Raw genomic sequence first — 24,610 nt, 5'->3', positions numbered from 1 at the left:
ATCAAATGCATGTAGATTTTTGTTTCCAAAAATCTTGTTGTATGTACTGAGTAAATGGTAAATTATCTTGTTCTGTATATTTGTATCATTTCAGATCAAGAATATGTATTTTGTTTTATATTTAATTACTGCTTTTGTTCCTGTTCTGCCTTTTTTCCTCAGGAATGCTTATCATGAAGCTTCCAATTTTGTGGTGACAAATCTATCAGCTATCACCATCCCACTCATTAATTTTATACCTTTGTTCTTTTCTGCTTAGTTATAGGAAAAAGAAAATTTCTTTAAGCTTATTTTCCTTATAACTGCTCTATAGGCATTCCATTCCTTACAATCTCCAGGGCAGCATTTAATTCTCAAAATGAAATATGGTTTTCATGTGATTGCTATGTTACATTATGTTCCATCTCTCTTTTCATCTTGGTTTGTGTTATCCTATCATCTTTTTGAACTTGGATTGTTCTGTCCTTTTGCTTGTTTCTTTTGTTCCAGAAATTGAGAACTCTTGCCTTCTACTAAGGATTTAGTCGAAGTTTTCTTTTTTAGTTCTCATTATTTTTTTCAAGTAAGTTGCATAGCTACCCTATTTCATTGAACCCTCAATGTCACCAACTGTAAGACACTTTGTCTTTGTATGACTAAGGAAGAAAAAAAGTCAATTAAATTATAAAATTTCTTAATACATTTATTGTTATCTGAATCCCAGTTTCAGACATCTCAAAATATATCAAAATGATATGTATTAGAATAAATAAAACACAATATACTATTTTTCTGTAATGTCAGGATATTCCTTAGTTTTTTTCCAAATACCCCCCAAGACCCATGTATTATTTGTTTTTATATATTTTGTGGAAAAATAAAATTTATGGCAACTCTAGCAACAAAAAGGTGTGCAGATCTCCTGTACCTCTCTGTTCACAATATACCTGGTGCCAGTGCTCAGTAATGGAGTGCTCATACATCCTAACTCTAGGTCTTCACACTTACTGTTCTTTCTAGCTAGAATGCATTTTTTTTAATAGGAACCTGATGGTGCCTTCCCTCATCTCCTTCCATGCATTGTTCAAATGTCACATTCTCAACATGGGCTCCCCTAAACACCTCTTAAAATTTCAATGTTCTATACTCTCAGATCTTTGTCTCTGTTTATTCTCCATAGCACTATTTACTTTCTATATATTATCCATTTCCTTAGAAAGAATTTAAGTTCCACTTGTTTTATCTGCTGTGTTTACTACTGTATGCTCTATACATACCATACAATAATGCCTAGGACTTGTTCATTAAATGTGTTTTTAAAAAATAAATAAATATTAGGTCCAACTACCTTTGTTATCAAGTGAGAAAACTAAGGACCAGAATTATGGACAATGAGTAACATAAGTGGGATTCCAACACAAAACAGTCTGATCTCAAAGTCTATGCTCTTAATTGCTCGTCAGACTTGTCATTAATAATGGTTTAGGTAACCTTCTCTAATCTTTGAATTTAGAATGACAGGTAGGTCTTGAAATGTATTTGGTTATTTTCTCAGTTGTCTAAAACTTGAGATGTGGATCAATACTCCTGGTGGAGTATCCTGACACCTATTTCTCAATCCTACTTGCACTACCTCTCAGTTCAGAAAACGTCCTCTTTTATATCATCAGATGGATGCAGAAAAATTAAATTGTTTTATCAACAGAAAGAAAGATTTTCTACATTTTACTTGGAAATTCTTGGTGCTTAAACGGCCTTCAGGAATTGAGATGACTGGCTTGATGTTGAACTCCTCTGGAGTTTATATTTTCTTTGCTTTCATAATTTTTTTTAATATTGTAATAATGTTTAATGGTAACAGATGATAAGTATACTCATTGTGGTGAGTATTGTATAAAGTATACAATTGTGCAGTCACTATATTGTGCTCCTGAAACTATTATAGTAGTGTGTGTCATGCATAGCCTTTATTGTGTTTGAAGAGAAATCCTTCTAAATCTAGTTTGTTAAGAATTTTTTTATCATGAAAGGGTGCTGAATTTCAACAAATGCTTTTGCTGTATTTATTGGCATTATTATGTGATTTTCATTTTTCATTCTGTTAATGTGATGCATCCCATTAACTGATTGGCGTAAGATGAACCATCCTTGCATTCCAGGGATAAATCTCCCTTAGTCATACTGTATGATCCTTTTCATGTGCTGCTGAGCTTCATTGGCTAGTATTTTCTTGAGGATTTTTACATCTATGTACATCCGGGGTAATGGTCAGTATATTTATTTTCTTGTAGTGCTTTTGGTGTCAGCGTAATGCTGGCCTCAAAAAAAGAGTTTCAAAGTGGTTCCTTTCATAATTTTATGAGTCAGGAATTTGGAAAGGGCTCAGCAAGAAAATTACTCATCTCTATGTGATATTCACTGTGGTTACTTACTGGCCTGGTAAGCAGCTGCTCTGGTTTTGGAAAACCAAGTTGTTTTTATTTTCATGTCTGAAGCTTTTGGTGAGTATGACTGAAACTCCTCCCATTCCATGTAGTATCAGGGCCTCTTCAGAATATCTAGAGTTGATAGTCAGAATTCTTACATAGTCTATCCCCACAACTCCCTACTGGTTAGGTTTTCCAAACCCCAAGTCTCCTCATTTGTGAAGTAAGATTGATAATTTATCTACTATATTATAAACTTAAAAATGATAAATTGGATAAATGTTTTTGTGTATTTGTTTCAAGTTTTTATTTAAATTCTAGTTAGTTAGCATACAGTGTAATACTGATTTCAAGAGTAGAATTCAGTGATTCATCACATACATACAATATCCAGTGCTCATCACAAATGCCTTCCTTAATACCCATCACCAATTAATCCCATCCCCCACCCAAGCCCACCTCTCCTCCATCAACCCTCAGTTTGTTTTCTATAGTTAAGACTATTATGGTTTTCTTTCTTCTCTTTTTCCCCCATTCCCCTATTTTCACCTGTTTTGTTTCTTAAATTCCACATATAAGTGAAATTATACGGTATTTGCTTTTCTCTGATGACTTATTTAACTTAGCATAATACACTCTAGCTCCATCTAACTCCACCCATGCCATTGCAAATGGCAAGATTTCGTTCTTTTTCATGGCTGAGTGATATTCCATGGTCTACACATTTTCTTTATCCATTCATTATTTGATGAACATTTGGGCTCATTCCATAATTTGGCTGTTATTGATGAGCCTGCTATAAATATCAAGGTGCATGTGTGTTTTCAAATCAGTATTTTTGTATCCTTAAGTTAAATACCTAGTAGTGCAATTGCTGGGTCATAGGGTAATTCTACTTTTAACTTTTTGAGGAGCCCCCATACTGTTTCTCCAGAGTGGCTGTACCAGTTTGCGTTCCCATCAACAGTAAGATAGTTTCCCTTTCTCTGCATCCTTGTCAACATCTGTTATTTTCTGTGTTGTTACTTTTAGCCATTTTGACAGGTGTGAGGTGATTTGGTACAATGCCTTGCTTATAAGTGATCTTACCTGTGAGCTATTATTGTTGACTTGAACTTTAAAGTACAGGGATTTTTTTTTTTTTTTTTTTTTTTTTTTTTTTTTTTGTGCTAAAAGAGCAAGAAAGATGTCCTGGGTCAAATGAGTGTTTTGAGCCAAATCACTGCAATGACTAATTGTCCACAGATAGACAATGGATAAGGAAGTTGTGAAGGTGCAGTATGTATACACACACACACAAACATGCACACACTGGAATATGATGTGGTCATAAGAAGGATGAGATCATGCTATTTGAGATAACATGGATGGACCTAGAAGGTATTATGCTGTGTGAAATCGATCAGACTGAGGAAGATAAACACCTTGTGATTTTATTCATATGTGGAATCAAGAAAAAAAAAGGATAACAAACAAAAAGCAGAATCAGGAGTATAAATACACAGAACAAACTGATGGTTGTCAAAAGAGTGGGAGGTGGGAGGATGGGCAAAAAGGGTGAAGGGAGTGGGAAATGTAGGCTTCCAGTTATGGAATGAATGAGTCACAGGAATAAAAGGCACAACGTAACAAATATAGTCAATAATGTTGTGCAGTATTCTATTGTGACAGAAGGTAGCTACACTGGTAGTGACCATAGCATAACATATAGAGAAGTTGAATCACTATGTTGTATACCTGAAAGTAATGCAACATTGTCAACTATAATCAAATAAAAAATTAATAAGGAGGGATGCCTGGGTGGCTCAGTCAGTTAAACATCCAACTCTTGATTTCAGCTCAGGTCATGATCTCAGGGTCATGAGATCAAGCCTCATGTCAGGGTCAATGCTGTCTGGAGTCTTCTCAAGATTCTTTTACTTCCTCTGACTTTCTCCTTTCCTCTGCCCCTCACCCCACTCTCTCTCTCTCCAAACAAATGAATAAAATATTTAAAAAATTTTTTAAAAAGGGGGGCTCCTGGGTGGCTCAGTGGGTTAAGCCTTTGCCTTAGGCTCAGGTCATGGTCCCAGGGTCCTGGGATCGAGCCCTGCATTGGGCTCTCCACTCAGCAGGGAGCCTGCTTCTCCCACCCCCCGCCTCTGCCTGCCTTTCTGTCTACCTGTGATCTCTTTCAAGTAAATAAATAAAATCTAAAAAAAATAAAATTTTTTTAAAAAAGGAAAAAACATGAAAAAATGCTTCAAATAGATTTATTTGAAGGAAACAAAATATTAGAATGAAGTATTTAAAAAATCATTTGTGGAAAGGGTGATGATAGCATATAATAAGAGATCTTGAATTAGTAGGAAAAGTATAGCTTGATTGGTAAAAACAATAGCAAATTTTAATTAAAATTAAAACTATTGGATCACTGCATAATCTGAATTTAAATTTTTAAAATTTTTTCTATGCCTGCTAATGAAGTTTTTCTCTAAAACTATTACAAAATTGACTCCTTTCTTTAAAAAAAGATTTTATTTATTTATTGGAGAGAGAGAGAGAGAGCATGAAAGGGGGAGGTGGGGAGAGAGGCAGAGGGAGAAACAGGCTCCCCACTAACTGGGGAGCCCAACATGGGGCTTGATCCCAGGACCCCAAAACTATGACCTGTGCCATCCAAGCACCCCTACAAAATTGACTTATTTTAACTATCTCAGCTTTCCTAAATACAAACATATACCATGACTTAACAATTGATATTTTACTTATAAGTCAGCATACGAATTTATACTTCGTGGAATAATCTTTTAACATAATTACTGGGTCATTAATTTTGAAATTAGTTTTCCAAATTCACTTCTCTAGAATGTCATCTTTATTGGATACATAGATTGGTTATCATTCTTCAGGAAAGGAACAGTTATCTAAATACTGGATTTCATGAATCAGTGAGATATTCTATATAAGACAAAGGAAATTACTAATAATTGACATTATAATTGGAATTTTGTACTCCTGGAAAATGGTTGCGATTTAATAAAAGTGATTTTGGATCTTTGAAAAAAATATGCTGATATGTAGCTTAGCATGGAATTAGTAGTTCAAGTTTTATCCTGAAGTCTATAATGTTACCAATTCTCTCCAGTTTTGTTAAAAACAAAACTTATTTGTGGGGCACCTGGGTGGCTCAGTGGGTTAAAGCCTCTGTCTTCGGCCCAGGTCATGATCTCTGGGTCCTGGGATCGAGCCCTGCATCAGGCTCTCTGCTCAGTGGGGAGTCTGCTTCCTCCTCTATCTCTGCCTGCCTCTCTGCCTACTTGTCATCTCCCTCTCTCAAATAAAGAAATAAAATTAAAAAAAAAAAACAAAAAACAAAACTTATTTGAAATATTGTTCCTCTCACTAGGTATAAAATTCTAGTAGTTTGTTATCTCCTTTGATTATTCCAAATATTAGAATTTATTTCTCTGTAATTCTTTTATTTATTCAAATCTTTATTGAACATCAGCCACTGAGCATTATCTGTACTATGCTCAAAGCTCTAAACAAAATTATTTTTCCCAAATTATAATGTTTCTAAAATTACATACTTATGCACATAAAAGTGTGCATAAACATGTAAACACATAATAGTAACCATTGGTAATCTTTTCAATTTTGTGAAATGCACAATTTAGTATGAACACAATGCTTTTGGATTCTTCTCATAATAGAAATGTATATATTTGAATATGTAAGCATGCAAAGTATTTTTTAACATTTTCTTGGCAAACAAACATGGATTAAAAATAGTTACTTATTGCATTATTCATAAACTTTCAGGAACATGACTAAAATTAGAGTCTATACTATTGCAAATTAGAAAAAATTGGAATATTTTTAAGCAATAGAGAATAGCCAGATTTTATAGGAAAATTCCTATTGTATTTTACAAATTTTATTTTTGCTTATATTTTAAATGATAATAAAACATAAATCACTGTATTTCTATATTTCATAAATACTTTGCTTCAAGTTTCTTATTTCCCCTAATCTCATTCTATACCTTTTACACTATAATTGTTTATTTTTCTCGACAGTGATAGTAGAGCATAGAATGCCATAAGCCTTGACAGAGATCAGGACTTAATGATAACAGATATTATTTGACATGCCAAGCTAAAGTCAGGATTTAATTTACATTTAGGTTATGATCAGCAAAGTGCAGTCCTATAAGAAAAATGAGAACCATGATCAAGAAATCATACTGTTTGGATGACTGCCTGTCTTCAGAGCAGTTTATCTGGTGTGACTGGGAACTATATGATTGGGATAATGTTACCTAAGACATAAAGGTGCTTGGCCTAAATGAGTTTAAATCCAGGCACTGCAATTTACTAGTTAGTGATCTTGGGGCTGCTATTTGATGTCTCTATACCTCAGTTCTGTAAGGACACTTAACTCAGAGTGTCCTGTGAGTATTGAAATCAATCATCCAGGGGCACCTGGGTGGCTCAGTCAGTTAAGTGACTGCCTTTGGCTCAGGTCATAATCCCAGGGTCCTGGGATCAAGCCCCACATTGGGCTTCTTGCTTAGCGAGAAGCCTGCTTCTCCATCTCCCATTCCCCCTGCTTGTGTTCCTTCTCTCACCGTCTCTCTCTCTCTGTCAAATAAATAAATAAAATCTTTTTTTAAAAAAAGTAATCATCCATAGGGAACTCTAAGCATAATATTTGGCACAAAGTAAACACAGTAACAATTATGTTATTATTAATTTAAATATAAGTAACATGATCACTATGTTCAGTCAATAACCAGCCTAGAAGAGTTTCATTAAAATAACATTCAGAAATTTGGAATTACTATTTTTACTCTTTGTTTTGAAATAATTGGAGACTCACAAGAAATTGCCAAAGAATGTAGTGGGAAGTCCCTTGCACACTTGACGCGGTTTCCACATAGTACAACAGCAACATCAGGAAATTGACGTTGGCACATCTACAGAATTTATTCAGGTTTCACTGGCTATGTATATACTCTAGTTCAAAGCTAGGCTGGAAATCAGATGCCCACATGCAGTTGTTAGAGTCTCTGAGGGGTGTTCAAAAAAATACCTTTCTATCTAGACTGATTTCTGAACAAATTTGGAAAAAAACCCAAAATATAACTAACAGATCCTAAAATAATCACCTTTATTACTCATAGTAGCAAAGTTGGAGAAAGTTTTATTTTCAACGTGTTCCATTTCTGGGGTGTTGGAATATTCTGTTATTATCCAGATGCTGTTACAAGAGTACGTTTGTGAAAACTGATCAGGCAAGTTACCTGTAAGTTGTACTTCAAAGATTACTTCCACATTTTCTATCTTACATTTCAATACGAAGTTTAAAAAGAACAAAAATGTGGAGAAAAGACTTTGGTGGGTGTTGATATGTGTGGGAGGAAGCTTTAAAGAATGAGGATATAGCTCCAGGAGACTAGGGAGGAGTTTGCAGTGCAGAGTGTGGCCTTTAGTGCCTAACGTTACACTAGCTATGAGTGTTCACTAACACCAATGTATAAAGCTTCCTTTACCGTGGGATGATCCTTGTGTTTTGCTCTTAGTCATGGAGCGACTCTTGCTGAATTGACAGCTAACTGCTGTTTAGAGGTTTTAGATAATAGGGATGTTTTCACTGAAAATAGCACAAACGCAAAATTTTGACCCATTTTTCCCCTCTCCCCTTCAGCGGAGTTTTTAAAGACGTTTGATCTCTTTGAGAGAGTATGATAAAGTCTTAAGGCTTTGAGTTATAAGTTAGCTGTCTTTGCAGCATTTCAGCCTACTGACCTCGAGCTTAAAAAGTTGGGCAATCTGAGGGCACCTGGGTGGCTCAGTGGGTTAAGCCTCTGCCTTCAGCTCAGGTCATGATCTCAGGGTCCTGGGATCAAGCCCCGCATTGGGCTCTCTGCTCAGCGGAGAGCCTGCTTCCCCCTCTCTCTCTGCTTCTGCTCTGCCTGCTTGTGATCTCTCTCTCCCTCTGTTAAATAAGTAAAATCTTAAAAAAAAAAAAAATTTGGGCAATCTGAAAAGTTACAAAATTGAGAAATGAGCAGGAAAAAAAAGGGTTTGGGGCAAAAATAAAACTACTAACATCATCACCTACCATTTTCAGTGTAGACTGTATATTTTTCAACTCATTGTACAAGGCTTTTTTTGACAATTAAAAACTAAGCCTTGCTAAAATGTAAGGATGTGAAGAATAATCCACAAAAATCATCCACAATAGGTCTTATACTATACATAGATGTGTTATATGAAAGATATTTGAGTTTTTTTAAAAAAAACTATTGAAGAAGCCTGTTTGCCTGAAGAATTATTGGCCTGACATCATCTCTTGTCCTGAATTTCTCCTTTTGATAATTCTCTATCAAAATTCCCTATTCTTCCTGGAGAAGAAATGTGCCCATGACAATGTTTACATCCCAGCTTTAAAACAGAAGACCTAGATCTTTAAATACACATATGACTATAAGTAAATGTGTGGCATTAGCTGTTACACTTTCCTTCTTCTGATTGGTTGTGTCATGGTTATGTTAGTTTATTAAACAATATTTCCACCAATAATAATATGTTTGTAGTAGCAATTGGTTTGTGATAGGTTATTTTGCCCTCTGTGGACACAGCTAGCACTGCCTGAGTACATATTCACATGTTTCAATATCCTGAACAGTTTTGATCTTGGTTTTGGGACTCGTGAATTTCCAATGTAGATATCTTATAATTTTATCAGAAATTCCTTTGTCATTACGTTAATTGCTGCTTTCAAGTAAAATTCTTTGACTTATCTCCAGCTTACCCAGAAATCTTTAACATTTTAGTTCTATATATAGAAATCAGCCTTTCTTCAGAGCAGAGTAAATGGCAGTTTATTCATGATACTTTTCAAGATGAGTCAGACAAAAATCACTTTTTAATGCCTGTTCCTGTGTAAAAATCTTTGAGCAGTGATTATCACTAAGTCAGGAATCAAAAATAAGGCCTAATATCATCACCATCAACTTTAATACTGATAACACTTGCTAAACTTGGCTTTGTAAATGTGTGACTCTACTACTGGTCTCATGTCTCTTCACAAAGTAAATTCCAACTCATTCAGGGGTCTCCCAGTGGGCTTGCACATAACTATATCTTTAAAAATTAAATGACTGCAATTAATTCACCACATTAGTTGTTTGTTGCCAAGGCCAAGTGTTGAGAAAATTGGATATATGTGATTGTTCTAGGAAGGAAAATAAAAGAAAGTTACATAGCAGAGTGTTGGATGGGGGATGAAGTAACGGCTCGTACTATCATGACAAAGGGTGGACCTGAGTAATCACTGAATAATTGTGAAAGCTCTGGTTCCCGAGTACAAAGTCACAAAGAAGTGAAAATAAAGAAGAAAATCTAAGTGTGTGGATAATTGAAAAATAATTTTACTTTGGCAATTTTACCCAGCTTAGACCTGATTCAAGAACACAAGCCCTAGCAATATTATTGATGCTGAAAATTATTTGATATGTAATTGAATGTTATTTTTGTCTGGATAATTGAATTTTGATTCCAAATAGTTCAAGTAGAGTGCAGCAGTGAAGCAAAAATCAGATTCCAATATATTTTTCATGAATACTTTCCAGTTATAATACACAAGCGGCTCTGTGGTTCTATCACACTCTTGCATCATGGCCAGGCTGCCATAGTAGATCACACATAGTTGTGAATAACCAATTTAAAACATAATGCATAAAAATGAAAGTGTCTTAGTAAAGTGAACTGTAGTTCTACTAGCATTAGGTGAAATAGGTTAGTTTTATAGCTTATGAAAATAGTGAATTAATAAGCAGACACTGTATTTGGGCCATTTTATTTTATTTACATTTTTATTTTTATAACTTGGCCATTTTAAAAAGTAAGTAAAAATTCAACCTGATTAATCATTATTATTAAGATTAAGCATATGTGAATCAGTAAAAGCCTCAAAATCTTATATCTGGCTGTAGATATAAACTATATATGATCTTTAGCAAATTAATATCTTAAAAATGTCTAAATCATAGTATTTAATGTTGAAGTTAACTCTGCGTCCTGAGAAATTATTTTGAAAAAAGAAGCTTCTTACATCTAGTTTTAATCATTTCTACACGATTCTTTTTTAATATTCTTTTTTGAAAATGAGTTAGAATTAATTTTTTAATTCAAATCACATATCTAATTAACACGTCTTTAAAAGTGTAGCCAAAATCGAAAATAACCTTCATTCTTATGTTTACAAGGGGGTCCTGGTTTCTATTATACCTAAGTTTTGCTTTAGCACTGTGTAATTTAGTCCATATTTCAAAGGTTATTAGCTTACTTGATGCCAAAAGGTCATCCATATTAGCGGTAATTGGCTTTTATAAATATTGCTCATTATGCAAATGTATTATTTACAAGCACCATTAGGCCAAAGTGGATTTGAGAACTTGGGTAATAGGTTCTCTGCATTCATTATGAGGCAAAATATTTGACAATAGATAAATTGGGAGTTCATCTTCAATATTAGAATATAATTGAGAATATGAAAAATTTGGAATGTTTTCTGGCTCATAAGTGCTAAAACAGGACTGGTTGAGAGACAGAGATAAAAATAGATTGGGTATAAATATCTGAATTCAGGAGATTCATCCTCAACTATCTATGCTGGAAGTATTTGATAATCCCTCTAACCAATCTATTATGCTACCATATTATACCAAGTCAGTATCAGCTAATTTTACTAGAACTAACACCAAAATTTTGGTTCTGGATTCACAGAGTACATGAAGTAATAGGGGTTTTAAGTTTTAGACAAATCTAAATCTTACTTTCCTTCTTATAGACTGAGAAAGCAGTTTCTGCTTGGTTTAGATTATTTGAAAAGTTGTTCTGATATATTTGTGATGGCTTTAATTAATAATACTGTATTGCATACTGGAAATTTGCTAAGAGACTAGATTTCAGATGATCCTATTCCCTCTCTCCCCCAAAGCACTGCACAAAAGGTGACTATGTAAGGAGATGATACATAAATTAAGTTTTTAGTAGTTATATCATTACATAGAGGTATATCAAATCATCATATTGTATATCTTAAATATATATAATTTGTATAAAAATAAATGAAATCAACATAATAAAGAAAAGTTCTACAAAAGAGCACAGTTCTAAACTGGCCTGCGGTGGGTGGTAGTGTGGTGACTTCAGACCAGGGATGGAAGTTGCAATGGTAGCACTGAATTATGGCAGGTACTCCTTCATTATTTCCTTTAACTAACAGTTTTTGAGCACTAGTACTGGAAATGGGAATAGAAAAATGATTAAAATACAGTTCTTGCCTTGTTTTTATTTTTATTTACCTTTTGCTTGTTGGTTGATTGATCTGTTTTACTAAATTGCTTGGACTAAGCTTGAAGAATCTGTCTCTCTCATGGGGTGCAGTCACTAATATTTATGCTCAGTATTTTTGCAGAATCTCCCACTTTAACAACTTTTTTGCTTGGCTTCATAGGGGTGACACTTTCCTCTGTTTAGCTTAGTGATCACCTTGTAAATGATCATATGTTGTCTTCAAACATCTCAAACCAGGAAGGCTTTCACCTTTACCAATAGATCTTAGTGTGAGTTAAAAGCAAATTTCAAATTTTGGGCATTTTTAGAGTCTACCTTGGCTTTTATTTTTTGCTAAACTGTCCTGTTTCCTCTGCACAAAATGCAGCTTCCTGGTAAGTCAGGCATACATGGAAAGATTTCAGTTCCCTTGGAATACATGTAGCCTTGCTATTTGCTAAGGGATGTATGGAGAGATTATCAAGCCCCTCAATGCCTCTCTCATATCTAGGATTTCCTTTTAAATGTTTAGCCCTTCCCATTTGCTTTTCACTAAGATCACTTACCGAAAACTATTAGATTTTTATCTTCTACGCCAGATCAAGTAAACCCCCTCCATCAGCAAGGCTGCTCTCCTTTTCAGAGCCTGACCTACTCTTGGAGAGCCATTTTATTTTTTTATTTTTAAAGGAAAGGAAGAATGCTGTATTTAGTGTGTCCTCAGTTCTGCATTTTATGACCAAGATATTTACCAAAAGTATCAGAGAGATGGACATGTAGTAGATAGTAGATGTAGATGTGCAAAAAAATTCCTGACAAAATATGATTTTACAGAAAGGCTGGAGATGGAATACTCACTCATTCAGTTAAGGCAATATTCAGGTCTGGGATGGCAGGCTTTAGAATTATGGTGGTAACAAAGCAAACAAAGAGTGCCTACATGATGTGATCTGAAAACATTAAAAATGGGTGGTGAATATGATTTGGGATTTTTAGAATAAAAAAGGGTACAACCATAAATCAAAAGAGAATTCAAGAAAAACTTTTTTTCAGAGGAAAACAATACATTATATTTTAAGCACATTAAATTTAGAATGCCAGTAGGAAAGGTCTTTAGAAAAATGAGGTATAAGTACTCAGGAAAAAGTAAGAACTGGGGATAAGATTTGGAAGTCACTGTCATAAGCATTATCATTTAATCTGTGGGAGAGAATGAGTTTTTTAAGATTTTAAATATATGATGTATCTATATCTATATATAGTTCACTAAGATACATATATTCTAATATCTCTTTCAAATTCCTTCCAAATTAGAGATCGTATGAAAGGAATAACAGTGAGAGGGATGACAAACCACTTGGCAAGTTCTAACTGACAGAGAGAGAGGGAAGGAGAAAGGGAGAAAAGAGTGGAGGTCGGGTGGGGGAGAGAAAGAGAGAGAGAGATCACAAGTTTAGGACAACCTGAAGAAAGTTCTCCCTAAAGGTAGGAGAGGAGGAAGATGTCTTATCAAAGGAGACAGAAAAAGAATGATTAATGAGGTACGAAATGAACTAATGAAGTCTTCTAAGAAATGAATGTGAGTGAAACTCCAAAGGGAAAGCCTGATTGTACCAAATGCTGCAGAGAAATGGCAAGCAGGATGACTGAGAAGAGGATTTTATTTATTTGTTTAAAAGATTTTATTTATTTATTTGACAGACAGAGATCACAAGTAGACAGAGGCAGGCAGAGAGAGGTGTGTGGGGGGGAGCAGGCTCTCTGCTAAGCAGAGAGCCCAATGTGGGGCTCGATCCCAGCACCCTGGGATCATGACCAGAGCTGAAGGCAGAGGCTTTAACCCACTTAGCCACCCAGGCGCCCCATGAGAAGAGGTTTTAGTCATTATGTTGTCATTGGAGATCTTGCCCATATAATTCTCAGGGAACCTAAACTTATGGTAGATAATAATTTTAAGTAAGGTATTTTTATAGAAAGAGGATGTTATTTCTAATTAGATTCATGCAAAGCCTTAGTTTGTAAGTATTTTTATTATTTTAACAAGAGAAGAGTTCAACATCTTTTTGACTTCATCTATTCAGTAAACAACAAGAATACCAGAACAATACAATAATCATATTAATAACCATTCTTCTAAAATTTACATTCTTTTTGTTGATTTGTGTACATTATTTTAAATTTTTTTTTAAAATTTATTTATTTGTTAGAGAGAGAGAGCGAGCGAGCACAGGCAGACAGAGTGGCAGGCAGAGGCAGAGGGAGAAGCAGGCTCCCCGCCGAGCAAGGAGCCCGATGTGGGACTCAATTCCAGGACACTAGGATCGTGACCTGAGCCGAAGGCAGCCGCTTAACCAACTGAGCCACCCAGGCGTCCCATGTGTACATTATTTTAAAAAGACTTTTAAATACATGAAAAACTGAACCAATTATCATATGGTTTCACTTACTTGTGGAACATTAGGAATAGCATGGAGGACATTAGGAGAAGGAAGGGAAAAATGAAGGGAGAAATTGTTGTGGGAGATGAACTATGAGAGACTATGGACTCTGGGAAACAAACTGAGGGTTTTAGAAAGGAGGGAGGTTGGGGGATGGATGAGCCTCGTGATGGGTATTGAGGGCACGGATTGCATGGAGCACTGGGTGTCATGCACAAACAATGAATCATGGAACATGACATCAAAAAGTAATGATGTACTGTATGATTAACATACAATAAAAAAAGACTGAACCTAAGGGCTTTGTGCATTGTGTCATTTTTATTATAACATTCCTCTCAATCTGAGATTGTCTAAGAAGAATAAAAGCCAGAAGGGAGGTAAACCCCTTGCCAAGGTCATGCAGCCAATGAGTGAAGGAGCTGGGATTCAAACTCACGTCTGTTAGACCTGGTAATTGCTCTGCTAAACCATAACTCCAGGAGCAGAGGGTGCATCCTCCTGTGGCTATAAAAACTCCCTCCCATGTGTATATACGCATATTTTTCCATTCCTACTCTCAATGCTATAATCCATACCCTTCCTACATCTTAGCTGTACCTTTCTATTCCACGGATCCCTCTTTCCCCACCTCTATAACTTACACTGAAGCCTCTATGATCTTTTTATTTTTTATTTTTTTTTAATTTTTTATATATATATATTTTTTATTTTAATAAACATATAATGTATTTTTATCCCCAGGGGTACAGGTCTGTGAATCATCAGGTTTACACATTTCACAGCACTCATCATAGCCCATACCCTCCCCAATGTCCATTTCCCCACCACCCTCTCCCGTCCCCCCTCCCCCCAGCAACCCTCAGTCTGTTTCTTGAGATTGAGTCTTTTATGGTTTGTCTCCATCCCAATCCCATCTTTTCAATTTTCTTTTCTTACCTCCCCCCAAACCCCCCGCCTTGCATCTCCACTTCCTCATATCAAAGAGATCATATGATAGTTATATTTCTCCGATTGACTTATTTCGCTAAGCATGATACCCTCTAGTTCCATCCACGTCGTCGCAAATGGCAAGATTTCATTTCTTTTGATGGTTGCATAGTATTCCATTGTATATATATACACCAAATCTTCTTTATCCATTCATCTGTTGAAGGACATCTAGGTTCTTTCCACAGTTTGGCTATTGTGGACATTGCTGCTATAAACATTTGGGTGCACGTGCCCCTTCGGAGCACCACTTTTGTATCTTTAGGATATATACCCAGTAGTGCAATTGCTGGGTCATAGGGTAGCTCTATTTTCAGTTTTTTGAGGAACCTCCACACTGTTTTCCAGAGTGGTTGCACCAGCTTGCATTCCCACCAGCAGTGTAGGAGGGTTCCCCTCTCTCCGCATCCTCACCAGCATCTGTCATTTCTTGACTTGTTAATTTTAGCCATTCTGACTGGTGTGAGGTGGTATCTCATTGTGATTTTGATTTGTATTTCCCTGATGCCGAGTGATGTGGAGCACTTTTTCATGTGTCTGTTGGCCATCTGGATGTCTTCTTTGCAGAAATGTCTGTTCATGTCCTCTGCCCATTTCTTGACTGGATTATTGGTTCTTTGGGTATTGAGTTTGATAAGCTCTTTATAGATTTTGGATACTAGCCCTTTATCTGATAGTCATTTGCAAATATCTTCTCCCATTCTGTCAGTTGTCTTTTGGTTTTGTTAACTGTTTCCTTTGCTGTGCAAAAGCTTTTGATCTTGATGAGATCCCAATAGTTCATTTTTGCCCTTGCTTCTGTTGCCTTTGGCGATGTTCCTAGGAAGAAGTTGCTGCGGTTGAGGTCAAAGAGGTTGCTGCCTGCGTTCTCCTCAAGGATTTTAATAGATTCCTTTCTCACATTGAGGTCCTTCATCCATTTTGAGTCTATTTTCGTGTGTGGTGTAAGGAAATAGTCCAATTTCATTTTTCTGCATGTGGCTGTCCAATTTTCCCAGCACCATTTGTTGAAGAGGCTGTCTTTTTTCCATTGGATATTCTTTCCTCCTTTGTCGAAGATTAGTTGACCATAGAGTTGAGGGTCTATTTCTGGGCTCTCTATTCTGTTCCATTGGTCTGTATGTCTGTTTTTGTTCCATTACCATACTGTCTTGATGATGACAGCTTTGTAATAGAGCTTGAAGTCTGGAATTGTGATGCCACCGACTTTGGCTTTCTTTTTCAATATTCCTCTGGCTATTCGAGGTCTTTTCTGGTTCCATATAAATTTTAGGATTATTTGTTCTATTTCTTTAAAAAAAATGGATGGGATTTTGATAGGGATTGCATTAAATGCGTAGATTGCTTTAGGTAGAGTAGACATTTTCACAATATTTGTTCTTCCAATACATGAGCATGGAATATTTTTCCATTTCTTTGTGTCTTCCTCAATTTCTTTCATAAGTACTTTATAGTTTTCTGAGTATAGATTCTTTGCCTCTTTGGTTAGATTTATTCCTAGGTATCTTATGGTTTTGGGTACGATTGTAAATGGGACTGACTCCTCAATTTCTCTTTCTTCTGTCTTGTTGTTAGTGTAAAGAAATGCGACTGATTTCTGTGCATTGACTTTATATCCTGACACTTTACTGAATTCCTGTATAAGTTCTAGCAGTTTTGGAGTGGAGCCTTTTGGGTTTTCCACATATAGTAAGTATCATATCATCTGCAAAGAGTGATAGTTTGACTTCTTCTTTGCCGATTTGGATGCCTTTAATTTCTTTTTGTTGTCTGATTGCTGAGGCTAGGACTTCCAGTATTATATTGAACAGCAGTGGTGATAACGGACATCCCTGCCGTGTTCCTGACCTTAGCGGAAAAGCTTTCAGTTTTTCTCCATTGAGAATGATATTTGCGGTGGGTTTTTCATAGATGGCTTTAATAATATTGAGGTATGTGCCTTCTATCCCTACACTTTGAAGAGTTTTAATCAGGAAGGGATGCTGCACTTTGTCAAATGCTTTTTCAGCATCTATTGAGAGGATCATATGGTTCTTACTGTTTCTTTTATTAATGTATTGTATCACATTGATGGATTTGCGGATTTTGAACCAACCTTGCAGCCCTGGAATAAATCCCACTTGGTCGTGGTGAATAATCCTTTTAATGTACTGTTGGATCCTATTGGCCAGTATTTTGGTGAGAATTTTCGCATCTGTGTTCATCAAAGATATTGGTCTGTAATTCTCTTTTTTGGTGGGATCCTTGTCTGGTTTTGGGATCAAGGTGATGCTGGCCTCATAGAATGAGTTTGGAAGTTTTCCTTCCATTTCTATTTTTTGGAACAGTTTCAGGAGAATAGGAATTAATTCTTCTTTAAATGTTTGGTAGAATTCCCCTGGGAAGCCATCAGGTCCTGGACTTTTGTTTGTTTGGAGATTTTTGATGACTGTTTCAATCTCCTTACTGGTTATGGGTCTGTTCAGGTTATCTCTTTCTTCCTGGTTCAGTTGTGGTAGTTTACACATCTCTAGAAATGTATCCATTTCTTCCAGATTGTCAAATTTGTTGCCATAGAGTTGTTCGTAGTGTGTTCTTATAATTGTTTGTATTTCTTTGGTGTTGGTTGTGATCTCTCCTCTTTCATTCATGATTTTATTTATTTGCGTCCTTTCTCTTTTCTTTTTGATAAGTCTGGCCAGGGGCTTATCAATCTTATTAATTCTTTCAAAGAACCAGCTCCTAGTTTTGTTGATTTGTTCTATTGTTTTTTTAGTTTCCATTTCATTGATTTCTGCTCTGATCTTTATGATTTCTCTTCTCCTGCTGGGTTTAGGCTTTCTTTGTTGTTCTCTCTCCAGCTCCTTTAGGTGTAGGGTTAGGTTGTGTATTTGAGACCTTTCTCGTTTCTTGAGAAAGGCTTGCACCGCTATATATTTTCCTCTCAGGATTGCCTTTGTTGTGTCCCACAGATTTTGAACTGTTGTGTTTTCATTATCATTTGTTTCCATGATTTTTTTCAATTCTTCAATTTCCTGGTTGACCCATTCATTCTTTAGAAGGATGCTGTTTAGTCTCCATGTATTTGCGTTCTTTCCAAATTTCCTCTTGTGATTGAGTTCGAGCTTCAGAGCATTGTGGTCTGAAAATATGCAGGGAATGATCTCGATCTTTTGGTACCGATTGAGACCTGATTTATGACCCAGGATGTGGTCTATTCTGGAGAATGTTCCATGTGCACTAGAGAAGAATGTATATTCTGTTGCTTTGGGATGGAATGTTCTGAATATGTCTGTGATGTCCATCTGGTCCAGTGTGTCATTTAAGGCCTTTATTTCCTTGTTGATCTTTTGCTTAGATGATCTGTCCATTTCAGTGAGGGGAGTGTTAAAGTCCCCTGCTATTATTGCATTACTGTCGATGTACTTCTTTGATTTTGTTATTAATTGGTTTATATATTTGGCTGCTCCCATGTTAGGGGTATAGATGTTTAAGATTGTTAGATCTTCTTGTTGGACAGACCCTTTGAGTATGATATAGTGTCCTTCCTCATCTCTTATTATAGTCTTTGGCTTAAAATCTAATTGATCTGATATAAGGATTGCCACCCCAGCTTTCTTCTGATGTCCATTAGCATGGTGCATTGTTTTCCACCCCCTCACTTTAAATCTGGAGGTGTCTTCGGGTCTAAAATGAGTTTCTTGTAGGCAGCATATTGATGGGTTTTCTTTTTTTATCCATTCTGATACCCTGTGTCTTTTGATTGGGGCATTTAGCCCATTAACATTCAGGGTAACTATTGAGAGATATGAATTTAGTGCCATTGTATTGCCTGTAAGGTGACTGTTACTGTATATTGTCTCTGTTTCTTTCTGATCTACTCCTTTTAGGGTCTCTCTTTGCTTAGAGGACCCCTTTCAATATTTCCTGTAGAGCTGGTTTGGTGTTTGCAAATTCTTTCAGCTTTTGTTTGTCCTGGAAGCTCTTTATCTCTCCTTCTATTTTCAATGATAGCCTAGCGGGATATAGTATTCTTGGCTGCATGTTTTTCTCGTTTAGTGCTCTGAATATATCATGCCAGTTCTTTCTGGCCTGCCAGGTCTCTGTGGATAGGTCCGCTGCCAATCTAATGTTTTTACCCTTGTATGTTAGAGACTTCTTTCCCCGGGCTGCTTTCAGGATTTTCTCTTTGTCGCTAAAACTTGTAAATTTTACTATCAGGTGACGAGGTGTGGACCTATTTTTATTGATTTTGAGGGGCATTCTTAGCATTTCCTGGATTTTGATGTTTGTTCCCTTTGCCATATTAGGGAAATTCTCTCCAATAATTGTCTCCAATATACCTTCTGCTCCCCTTTCTCTTTCTTCTTCTTCTGGAATCCCAATTATTCTAATGTTGTGTCGTCTTATGGTGTCACTTATCTCTCGAATTCTCTCCTCATGGTCCAGTATTTGTTTGTCTCTCTTTTGCTCAGCTTCTTTATTCTCTATCATTTGGTCTTCTATGTCACTAATTCTTTCTTCTGCCTCATTTATCCTGGCAGTGAGAGCTTCCATTTTTGATTGCACCTCATGAATAGCTTTTTTGATTTCAACTTGGTTAGATTTTAGTTCTTTTATTTCTCCAGAAAAGGCTTTTATCTCTCCGGAGAGGGTTTCTCTAATATCTTCTATGCCTTTTTCGAGCCTGGCTAGAACCTTGAGAATTGTCATTCTGAACTCTAGATCTGTCATGTTACCTATGTCCGTATTGATTAGGTCTCCAGCCTTTGGTACGGCCTCTTCTTTTTTTTTGAGGTGAGTTTTTCCGCCTTGTAATTTTGTCCAGATAAGATTTTCTTTCTCCTGCTGTGGAATTCCGCTGTTCTTGGTGAGCGAAGTTGGTTTTGGATGGGTTTCTTGTTGATCTTCTGGGGGAGGGGCCTGTTGCAGTGATTCTCAAGTGTCTTTGCCGCAGGCGGAATTGCACCCCCCTTGCCAGGGGCCGGGCTAAGTAATCCGCTCTGGTTTGCTTTCGGGAGCTTTTGTTCCCTGAGCGCTTTCTGTAGAGTTCCGGAGTACGGGAATGAAGATGGCGGCCTCCCAATCTCTCTGCCCAGAGGAGCCGAGAGCTTGGGGTTCCGCTCCTCAGTGCGCTCTCAGAGCAAAGCGCCTACCGCCCCGCCTCCCTGGCCTGCGGTCGCGCCTTGAGGAAAGCAGTCAATTGCTGGAGCTGGAGAAAAGCGCTGGGTCGCTTTCGTCTCCGTGGCCTCCGGCCGCGCTCCGAGCCCACCCAGCCTGCGACCGGCACAAGGTAACCCTGGGCTTAGAGCTCACTCCTCGGCTTTGTCGCTATAGCCGGCTTCCCCGCTCTAATACCTGTGAGCTCTGCGGCACTCAGACACCCCCAGTCCTTCTGTGACCCCGCGGGACCTGGGGTTATGCTGACCCCGCCTGGGTTTCCCCCCAGTTTAGCCTCTGGAGCGATGTCTCCCAGTGGAGCCGACTTTTAAAAGTCCCGATTTTGTGCTCCATCGCTCCGGGTGCCGGCCCCTCCCCCCGGGGTCTATCTTCCCGTCGCTTTGGATTCACTTCTCCACAGGTCCTACCTTTCAGAAAGTGATGGATTTTCTGTTTCTGGAACTGTTGCTCTTCTTCTCTTCGATTTCCCATTGGATTTGTAGGTGTTCACAATGGTTAGATAAGCTATCTAGCTGATCTCCTGCTACCCGATGTCGTCTCAGCCTGCTACTTCTCCGCCATCTTGACTCCTCCTCCTCTATGATCTTTTTAAAGTGACAGTGATCTTAAATTTAAAAAAAAGAAAAAAGATACTCTCGTTCCTTTCAGTGCTCTTATAGTTATTTTTAAACTTTTTTCTCTAGTATTACATCACATTTCTCCTTTTATAGAGTTATTATCAACCAGTCTCACTCTTTGTCCAGGCTTTTGTTTCCACACAACTACATTTACACTAGATTATAAATTATGTAACACAAAGCACTATATGTTGTTCAACTTGATGTTCCTATCCCTCCCAAGTTAAAATAAAAAATCCTTGTAATATTCACTGGATTTGCTGAAGTTTGTGAGTGGCATGTATGTTTCATTACCCACCTCAGTATCCAGCACTTTTTCTCCTTTCAGATAAAAAGGAATTCCTAATTGGCTACCAAGGGTGCATTGGTTATCATATAATATAGTGCAGCTTATCTCTATTCGCTCTTGATAGAACAGTAAGATAGAGGAGTAACACACAATCTTTGGTCAAATAAAAGTATATTTCTTGAAAAATAGGAATGACTATCCCTTAATTTTTAGATGTCCACAGATTTCCCAAGAGTGCATAATGCATACGTGTGCCCATGGTGAGGGTGGGGCAGTGGGGAATACTGTAGCTTTAAACTTATACCAAGTACATACATGTAGTCCTTATGACTGAAATTCACGATAACATGGCCACAAAAAGTGGTCACTTAGGTCAATTTAAGGAAAGATCAGTCATTAAATTATTTTTTTTCTTAATGATTGCTGTTGATAAACACAGCTTTTGATTATCTGGATTTCTACTTCTTAATCAGTTGTATTGACAATGTGCACTATGTACAAAGTAATCAATTGATTTTACTGCATCTTTACATTAACCCAAATAATCATAAATAGAAATTATACTCAAGATTCCATAATATTTCAAATAGCATTTAGAGATTATTATGGATACTGATCTTTCCCTGCAGCTAAACAACAGAAAAAGTTGTCAATCACAAATTAGGAATAAGATGATAACAAATTATTGATTGTGGTCTGATACTAGGACTACAATCACCTACAGAATATTTTTGCTTGCCTGAGTGCTAATGAAATTGCTCAAATTAGCAGGTGCTTCCTTTCTGTGCAAAGAAATCTCTCACTGAAATCTACTAGAGAATTAGAGCTTTGTAATGGGGGAAAAAAATCCATAATACAAAGCACCTGGATCCAGATCTAGTTTGATTTCCAGGTTTGAGGAGGGTAGTTGGTACATGATGGGTAAAGACAATAAATGGCTGAAAATATTGAGCAGGTGTGCATATCTCAGTTCACTTTTCATACTTAACAGGCACAAGTTTCATGAATGTAAAAATTGAAATATAAAGCATCTTCAAGATTGTATTAGGATGTTAGTAATATTAATTCCAAATCAATTAGGTTGCCTGAAAGAGTATATGCACCATCTCTAATTCTTCAAATTATTATTTTCTTATGTTTGAAAATTCTTGGGCATCAGTGAAATGGATACTTCAACTGTATCTGTAATTGCTGTTTCATTAATTCTTTTTTTAAAAAAGAGGCACATCTGACAAAATGTTACCAATTTTCAGTTGCTATTATTGACAACCTAGATTCCTGTTATATAATTTTCTGGACTTTCACCGAAGTCTTTTGCAAACATCGACAGGAAGCTAGAATTGGTATTATTGACTCCCTCTCATAGATGTGACAACAGAGGCACTGAGAAGGTCAGTAACAGGGCCAGAATTTGAAATTTACTTTTCTGATTCAAAGGTATAACAATATCTTTCAAACAATAGCTTTCAAATATCTATCATAACAATATCTTTTAAGAGCACAACAATCTCATGTTAAATAAAAAAAAGACTCTTCACTTGTGTTATTGTATTTTTTCATAAGCTATACACAAATTTTTAGTAGATAATCCACCATTCCCTGAACATGTATTTATTGCTCAGAGTGATGCTATAAGGCTAAATCATTCTTCATGTTTGATAGATAAAAAAACTAAGACAATACTTAGTTTGGCTGTGCTTTTACGTTTTTAATGCCACATTTCAGTGATTTACAGTAAGAGGTATCTTATTCACATTATATACTTTTAAGTGTTAGCCACTTATTCAGTGTGAAGCAGCGTCCCCTAATTGAAACATGCAATTCTCATGAGGAGAAAGCACAAGTTAGTTTGTGAAACATAATGACTTTAAAAGATTTACTTATTTATTTTAAAGAGATGGAGATTATGAGTGGAAAAGGGGCAGAGGGAGAGGAAGAAAGGGGGAATCTCAAGCAGAATCCTTGCTGAGCACAGAGCCTGATGTAGGGCTCCATCTCAGGACCCTGAGATCATGACCTGAGCTGAAACCAAGAGTCAGACTTGACCCACCAAATCACCCAGATGATGCAACATAATGACTTTTAAAGCTTCTGCTCAGAATCGACCCATGTAATAACTGCTCATATTCCATTGGCCAAAGAAAGTCACATGGTCAAGCCCAGCTTCAAATGGGTGAGGCTTCTACTCTCAGAGCTGCCTCTGCAAGTTCTCCAGATGCAATCCTCTTATAGTAGGCAAACAAGTGGTGAGCATACCTGTACACAGTGTTTCACTCAGATTAATAACTGAGATAGGTGGATTTTTGATCGAGGTCTACAAACTTCACAATCATATTGCCTTTCAAAGATAGTTTATTTTATAGAACAAAATAAGATTATAAAATATGTGTTAGTTGTTCTTGACTCATACTTTTTACAATAAAATGGACAGAGCTGGAATTTCAGTTATCACAAGGATCATGCCTATATTTAATTATAAATTCCACTATTAGTTTTCTTTAATGAATCATTTCCTTTTTCTGTTTTGGCAGAAATTATATTTGCATATTTCGTGTGACATAAATGAAAATGAAAAGAAAACAGTAAGTGGTTAATATGACAGTTCTTTTCACAGTTTGCTATGTAACAAAGGTTCTATTTTTGTTGAAATAGCCAACCATGCCTTAACACAACACCAAATAATTCAATCATGAATCTCTTTTTTTCTGGATTGTGATTGTCAAAAATCTGTATGCCAGGTCTATATGGGATGTGAAAACATAAAGATTGAAAGGATTAACCATCCATTTCAAAAGCCAATCTCTTGCGGAAGCATTGAGTGACCAAGTGTACATGAATCATGGGTTAGAAATTGGATATAATAAAAGTCAATACAATAACCTGTTTCATGTGTCAAGAACATATCACAACATTGTGAAGGAAAAGTTTTGTTTCCAAATTTCCTGCTTTTCTTGTGTATCTCCCTGCAGCCATCTGGTATAATTAGGACTAATTAGTACTCTTCTCCATTGTGTACCTCTTCTGTCAGTCTTGGCATACCACAATTTATGTGCATTTTGAAGATATCTGGATGTTGCTAAGCAAGATCAGTTAGCTAGATGCAAAGATAGGAGAAAGATAGCATTCAGCTTAGTGAATTCTCTATTAAGTGGGCAGCTCAGAAACCTTGATTTATCTCTTCCTTTTTGTGGACAGAGAGGTACTATGGGTTGCTGGTTAAGAGCATGTCCTCTCAATCCAGACTTCTCTGTTTTTGAATTCCAGTTATGAGATTTTCTGGCTGTGTGTCATTGTCCAAACTACTCTTTGCATCCCAGATTCTATATTTATAAAACAGGGATAATAGGATTGACTTGAGGCTTAAATGAATTTATATATCTAT

This window comes from Martes martes (assembly GCF_963455335.1).
Source record: "Martes martes genome assembly, chromosome: 7".
Taxonomy (NCBI): domain Eukaryota; kingdom Metazoa; phylum Chordata; class Mammalia; order Carnivora; family Mustelidae; genus Martes; species Martes martes.
The sequence above is the reverse complement of the archived record's forward strand: the minus strand, read 5'-3'. Positions refer to the sequence as shown.